Source organism: Coregonus clupeaformis, unplaced genomic scaffold, assembly GCF_020615455.1.
Source record: "Coregonus clupeaformis isolate EN_2021a unplaced genomic scaffold, ASM2061545v1 scaf0684, whole genome shotgun sequence".
Classification (NCBI taxonomy): Eukaryota; Metazoa; Chordata; class Actinopteri; order Salmoniformes; family Salmonidae; genus Coregonus; species Coregonus clupeaformis.
Window position 1 is genome coordinate 236,393 of NW_025534139.1, and position 8,013 is coordinate 244,405.

Sequence of the window (8,013 nt, forward strand, 5' to 3'; positions counted from 1 at the left end):
CCCCCGTGTGGTTCTGGGATTTTTGCTCACCGGTCTTGTGATCATTTTGACCCCACGGGGTGAGAACTTGCGTGGAGCCCCAGATCGAGGGAGATTATCAGTGGTCTTGTATGTCTTCCATTTCCTAATAATTGCTCCCACAGTTGTTTTCTTCAAACCAAGCTGCTTACCTATTGCAGATTCAGTCTTCCCAGCCTGGTGCAGGTCTACAATTTTGTTTCTGGTGTCCTTTGACAGCTCTTTGGTCTTGGCCATAGTGGAGTTTGGAGTGTGACTGTTTGAGGTTGTGGACAGGTGTCTTTTATACTGATAACAAGTTCAAAAAGGTGCCATTAATACAGGTAACGCAGTGGAGGACAGAGGAGCCTCTTAAAGAGGAAGTTACAGGTCTGTGAGAGCCAGAAATCTTGCTTGTTTGTAGGTGACCAAATACTTATTTTCCACCATAATTTGCAAATAAATTCATAAAAAATCCTACAATGTGATTTTCTGGATTTTTTTCTCCTAAATTTGTCTGTCATAGTTGACGTGTACCTATGATGAAAATTACAGGCCTCATCTTTTTAAGTGGGAGAACTTGCACAATTGGTGGTTGACTAAATACTTTTTTCCCCCGCTGTAGACAGGTGTGTGCCTTTCCAAATCATGTCCAATCAATTGAATTTACCACAGGTGGACTCCAATCAAGTTGTTGAAACGTCTAAAGGATGATCAATGGAAACAGGATGCACCTGAGCTCAATTTTTAGTCTCATAGCAAAGGTTCTGAATACTTATGTTTTCGCTTTGTCATTATGGGGTATTCTGTGTAGATTGATGAGGGGAAAAATAATTCAAACCCATTTTAGAATAAGGCTGTAACATAACAAAATCTGGGAAAAAGTCAAGGGGGTCTGAATACTTTCCGAATGCATTGTTTACAATAGCTTTCAGCTTGACGAGGCAAACGTGACATTGACTCTGCACATGGCTAAATTGGAGGAGAATTACATTTTAGTACTATTATTAGTTTAACTGAGGGTGTGACATTTTAGTCATATCTTACTCACACATTTCTTTATCAAGTTTGGACTCACCTACTCATTCAAGGGTTTTTCTTTATTTTGAAAATGTTTTACATGTAGAATAATAGTGAAGACATCAAAACGTCATACACATTTTACTGGTTGAAAAATGTGACGGTTTAGGTTTACTTTCAAAGTTACGTACTACGAAGAAAAGAAAAAAACATTCAGGCGCATCTGGATGGAATTTAGCTAATGTTAACAGTTAGGTAGGTAGCTGATAGTATGATGGATATTATAAAGTGGCTTTGACGGGGCACAACGGCAGCATTGTCGTTCTGGATAACAGCATCTACTAAATTACAAAAAAAAATGTTAAATATACAACTCGTAGCTATGGAATACTAATTTATCTGTTAACATACCAGCGTAGTATGACACTCTTGTGGGAAGACAGCTTGGTAGCTGCGTCCAAGCTGCATTGTACGGATAAGTCGTTGGTAGTGCATTGTACATTATTGTTTGCTTTCCGCGATTGGAAATGCATTGTATTGGCATGAGGAAGTGTTATTACAGTAATTAGCAACTGTTTTGCATTGGATTGTTGGGTGTTGTGCGTGTAGCTGTGTAGCGTTGTCATAACTTGCTATATATGAATTGACCATGTTTGTAAAGCGGTGCAGTAGCCTGTATTCTTGCTGCAAGACAGCCGTGCGTGGCTGCAAATACATTGTGTGTAATTGTACTATCGATTATTATTTATCCTGTGTTAACAGCAAGCGAAAATAGTTGTGCCCCCTTAGTCATTTTTGATGTCCCCTTGCCGAGTTCGTCCTGCCGCCGGGCCTGGCTACGAGTAACCAGCTAAACTACACAAATGATTTTCCAAAAGTCAAGGATCATTAAATGCGCGCAGTGTAAAAGCAGAAAGTAGGCTACAAAGACCCGTTATAAAAATGATTAAATTAATCTAAACTCACCTGATTCATTGTAGAAACGTGTGTTTATGGTCGATTGCAGAGTTCAGGTGAAGTTAACTAGATGTTTATCTCTAGTCTACGGACCTTTTAGATCAGGGAGGTAGAGGACCGAGACGTTATATTTCAACATGTGACTCTCTGCCTAAAGTCACAAGACAAAATGGAGAATAGAGAACATGTGACTCCACCTTCACTTCCGTTCGAATGAAAAATAGGACTTCCGCCAACATACAAATAATACTCCAGCAGTAGGCTTATGTTTAGCTCATTTTCAAAAGTTACCGTCCGATATCATTTTAACATTCCTCCTTTGTTCAATCATGTTGTCTGGTGTTCTACTCTGCACGGAGCGTAAAGTCACAAGAGAAAAGAGCCAGGCTCCGCCTTCACTTCCGTTCAACTGAAACGTTGGGATTCGGCCAACATACAAATAATACTCCAGTCGTAGGAAGCCTTCTGCTTTTAGTAGCTCATTTTCTAAAGTTAACGCAGTTTCTCTGGACCCCGCAAGGTTGGACTTTGGGCCTCTATATATAAAATAAAATCGAATGTTTCAGCCAGATATCCACTCACAAACCGATCGCTGTACGAAATCTATGCACGGTGTCATAATGCTGCAATTTCTTTAGACTGCTGGCAATAATGCCATTACTTGTTCAGTAATTAAAACTGGACATTCAAACATTGCAGATTTTAAAATAAATTGTCCATGTATACTAATCAGCTACCAATTGATGTTTTAAATAATATACAACTGTCCTGTAGCTGCTACCTGAACCTGCATGACATGAACCCTCCTCGTGCTCTCTCCCAGCTTGGATAGAACGCTGTTGTGCTTAAAACCAGTCTATTAATGCCAAATAATACTGTCAGCATGCCCTCGAAACATTAGCTTACTAGGGATTGTTTCATTATTCAGTGTACTATCTATAGCTACTGTGCCTTCAGAATGGATTCATACCCCTTGACTTATTCCACATTTTGTTGTGTCTCTCCCAGCTTGGATAGAACACTGTTGTGCATTAATATATTTAAATTAAATACAGAAATATCTCATTTACATACACTACCGGTCATAAGTTTTAGAACACCTGCTCATTCAAGGGTTTTTCTTCATTTTTACTATGCTCTACATTGTAGAATAATAGTGAAGACATCAAAACTATGAAATAACAGAAATGGAATCATGTAGTAACCAAAAAAGTGTTTGTATTTGTATTTATTAGGGATCCCCCGTGAGTTCCTGCCAAAGCAGCTGCTACTTTTCCTGGGGTCCAAAAATCTAAACAAATCAAAATATATTTTATATTTGAGATTCTTCAAATAGCCACCCTTTGCCTTGATGACAGCTTTGCACACTCTTGGCATTCTCTCAACCAGCTTCATGAGGTAGTCACCTGTAGTGCATTTCAATTAACAGGTGTGCCTTCTTAAAAGTTAATTTGTAAGGGGGGTATACAGAAGATAGCCCTATTTAGTAAAATACCAAGTCCATATTAAGAACAGCTCAAATAAGCAAAGAGGAACGACAGTCCATCATTACTTTAAGTCAATACGGAACATTTCAAGAACTTTTAAAGTTTCTTAAAAGTGCAGTCGCAAAAACCATCAAGCTCTATGATGAAACTGGCTCTCATGAGGACCGCCACAGGAATGGAAGACCCAGTTACCTCTGCTGCAGAGGATAAGTTCTATATCGTGGAGCTCCGCCCCATAGGGGAGCTCTGCTCCTAGTGGTTTACCCTCTGCCCTAAGGCAGCAACAGCCTGAGACAAAATTATGCACACACCTGCAGCCAATAGGAGCACAGGTGTCCCTATAAGAGGGGATGCCTCCCCTCAATCAGCCTCCCGAGATATTTATCTTCAGCGAGACTAGAGAGGGTCGGCAGGGCCTTAAGTCCTATAGGGCTCCGCTCCACTCATAGAACTGGAGTTACACTCCGGTAACAAATCGTTCTATATCGTGGAGCTCCGCCCCATAGGGGAGCTCTCCTCCTAGTGGTTTAAGGCGGAGCGTAGCGCTCCAAAATGTACTCCCTGCCGAACCTAACACTTCCCATCGAAACGAAAAGGTCAGGCCTGGCAATGGCTGCAACCAAGTCCCGCAGTACTGCAACTAAAAACCCCTACGGGCGTCACAATATACGGCGTCATCGGTTAAAGACCCGCCCCACCTAGTCCAATGTTAATGCCAATGACTAGTGGGCAGATCACCAGAATAGAAGCCATATTAATCTGTACTAGCAGATAGATGTGCCTCAATATCCTGTGAAAACACTACCAACCACTAATGGAATGACACCAAATGTCACTCTACATTTGTGAACGCGGTAGACCGCCTCACTCACTCAATGGAATCCCAGAGATTAGTGTGCAGGAACAAAACATGGGTCATACTAAACTGAACAAGCAGATAGATGACCTCACATTCTGTCAATCAACGATGCTTCTACTGTACTGAACCTGTCAGTCAGGAGTCATGCTACAAAATGTTTTCTAATCCAAAGCGGACCTGATGGAAACCTTGTCCATAGTCCTGCTTTTTCCTCTCTTCCTAGCTCAAGATCTCCCTTCAGCTATGCTGAGTACAGACCGAGCCAAAGAGTTAGAAAACACATCTGTCCAAAAACACGTCTTCCTAACCAAAGCGGACCTGATGGAAACCTTGTCCATAGTCCTGCTTTTTCCTCTCTTCGCTACAATCATGCAGTAACGTTACAGTGTACAGTGAGGGAAAAAATATTTGATCCCCTGCTGATTTTGTACGTTTGCCCCACTGACAAAGAAATGATCAGTCTATAATTTTAATGGTAGGATAATTTGAACAGTGAGAGACAGAATAACAACAGAAAATCCAGAAAACGCATGTCAAAAAATGTTATTAACCTCATTAAAATGCAAATCAATTTATAAGTATTTGACCCCCTCTCAATCAGAAAGATTTCTGGCTCCCAGGTGTCTTTATACAGGTAACGAGCTGAGATTAGAGCACACTCTTAAAGGGAGTGCTCCTAATCTGAGCTTGTTACCTGTATAAAAGACACCTGTCCACAGAAGCAATCAATCAGATTCCAAACTCTCCACCATGGCCAAGACCAAAGCGCTCTCCAAGGATGTCAGGGACAAGATGTAGACCTACACAAGGCTGGAATGGGCTACAAGACCATCGCCAAGCAGCTTGGTGAGAAGGTGACAACAGTTGGTGCGATTATTCGCAAATGGAAGAAACACAAAATAACTGCCAGTCTCCCTCGGCCTGGGGCTCCATGCAAGATCTCACCTTGTGGAGTTGCAATGATCATGAGAACAGTGAGGAATCAGCCCAGAACTCCAAGCGGGCTGTCGTGCCCTTTACTGAGGAGTGGCTTCCATTTGGCCACTCTACCATAAAGGCCTGATTGGTGGAGTGCTGCAGAGATGGTTGTCCTTCTGGAAGGTTCTCCGATCTCCACAGAGGAACTCTGGAGCTCTGCCAGAGTGACCATCGGGTTCTTGGTCACCTCCCTGACCAAGGCCCTTCTCCCCTGATTGCTCAGTTTGGCGGGGCTGCCAGCTCTAGGAAGAGTCTTGGTGGTTCCAAACTTTTTTATATTTAAGAATGATGGAGGCCACTGTGTTCATGGGAACCTTCAATGCTGCAGAATTTTTTTGGTACCTTCCCCAGATCTGTACCTCGACACAATCCTGTCTCGGAGCTCTACGGACAACTCCTTCGACCTCATGGCTTGGTTCTTTCTCTGACATGCACTGTCAACTGTGGGACCTTATATAGACAGGTGTGTGCCTTTCCAAATCATGTCCAATCAATTGAATTTACCACAGGTGGACTCCAATCAAGTTGTTGAAACATCTAAAGGATGATCAATGGAAACAGGATGCACCTGAGCTCAATTTTTAGTCTCATAGCAAAGGTTCTGAATACTTATGTTTTCGCTTTGTCATTATGGGGTATTCTGTGTAGATTGATGAGGGGAAAAAATAATTATATCAATTTTAGAATAAGGCTGTAACATAACAAAATCTGGAAAAAGTCAAGGGGTCTGAATACTTTCCGAATGCATTGTTTACAATAGCTTTCAGCTTGACGAGGCAAACGTGACATTGACTCTGCACATGGCTAAATTGGAGGAGTATTACATTTTAGTACTATTATTAGTTTAACTGAGGGTGTGACATTTTAGTCATATCTTACTCACACATTTCTTTATCAAGTTTGGACTCACCTACTCATTCAAGGGTTTTTCTTTATTTTGAAAAGGTTTTACATTGTAGAATAATACTGAAGACATCAAAACGTCATACACATTTTACTGGTTGAAAAATGTGACGGTTTAGGTTTACTTTCAAAGTTACATACTACGAAGAAGAAGAAAAACATTCAGGCACATCTGGATGGAATTTAGCTAATGTTAACAGTTAGGTAGGTAGCTGATGGTATGATGGATATTACAAAGTGGCTTTGACGGGGCACAACGGCAGCATTGTCGTTCTGGATAACAGCATCTACTAAATGACAAAAAAAAATGTTAAATAAACTACTCATAGCTATGGAATACTAATTTATCTGTTATCACACGCAGCGTAGGACGGCACTCTTGTGGGAAGACAGCTTGGTAGCTGCGTCCAAGCTGCATTGTACCGATAAGTCGTTGGTAGTGCATTGTCCATTATTGTTTGCTTTCCGCGATTGGAAATGCATTGTATTGGCATGAGGAAGTGTTATTACGGTAATTAGCAACTGTTTTGCATTGGATTGTTGGGTATTGTGCATGTAGCTGTGTAGCGTTGTCATAACTTGCTATTTATGGATTGTCCATGTTTGTAAAGCGGTGCAGTAGCCTGTATTCTTGCTGCAAGACAGCCGTGCGTGGCTGCAAATACATTGTGTGTAATTGTACTATCGATTATTATTTATCCTGTGTTATCAGCAAGCGAAAATAGTTGTGCCCCCTTTGTCATTTCTGATGCCCCCTTGCCCAGTTCATCCTGCCGCCGGGCCTGGCTACGAGTAACTAGCTAAACTACACAAATGATTTTCCAAAAGTCAAGGACCATTAAATGCGCCCAGTGTAAAAGCAGAAAGTAGGCCACAAAGACCCGTTATAAAAATGATTAAATTAATCTAAACTCACCTGATTCATTGTAGAAACGTGTGTTTATGGTCGATTGCAGAGTTCAGGCGAAGTTAACTAGATGTTTATCTCTAGTCTACGGACCTTTTAGATCAGGGAGGTAGAGGACCGAGACGGTATATTTCAACATGCGACTCTCTGCCTAAAGACAAAATGGAGAATAGAGAACATGTAACTCCACCTTCACTTCCGTTCGACTGAAAAATAGGACTTCCGCCAACATACAAATAATAATACAGCAGTAGTCTGCTTAGCTCATTTTCAAAAGTTACCGTCCGATATCATTTTAACATTCCTCCTTTGTTCAATCATGTTGTCTGGTGTTCTACTCTGCACGGAGCGGAAAGTCACAAGAGAAAAGAGCCAGGCTCCGCCTTCACTTCCGTTCAACTGAAACGTTGGGATTCGGCCAACATTCAAATAATACTCCAGTCGTAGGAAGCCTTCTGCTTTTAGTAACTCATTTTCTAAAGTTAACGCAGTTTCTCTGGACCCCGCAAGGTTGGACTTTGGGCCTCTATATATAAAATAACATTGAATGTTTCAGCCAGATATCCACTCACAAACCGATCGCTGTACATCGTGCTGAAATAGCGACATGTCTATGCGGCTGCATGCCTAATTAATCGATGATAGGGTTCCTGTGGTGCAAGAGCATGTAAAGCTTTGCTTTAGCTAATGGATAAAGGTTTATTGGTAGGCCTCTATTTGGTCGTCATTTTCTCATGTTTACATTTTAGTAATTTAGCAGACGCTCTTATCCAGAAAAACTTACAGTTACTGAGTGCATTTTTTTTGTATATACTGGCCCCCGTGGGAATCGAACCCACAACCCTGGCGTTGCAAACGCCATGCTCTACCAACTGAACTACACGGGGCCTAAAGTTTCACGAAAT

General features: G+C 41.5%; 1 long non-coding RNA gene across 1 annotated transcript; it reads right to left on the reverse strand.

The window, feature by feature from the left end:
* Positions 1-2,108: 2,108 nt before the first annotated feature.
* LOC123485425 lies at positions 2,109-7,472 on the reverse strand. Its single transcript, XR_006659003.1, has 3 exons — positions 7,294-7,472; positions 5,691-5,692; positions 2,109-2,165 (listed from the first exon to the last, which is right to left on the reverse strand). It is a non-coding gene; the product is annotated as an uncharacterized LOC123485425 (long non-coding RNA).
* Between the last annotated feature and the right edge of the window lie 541 nt (positions 7,473-8,013).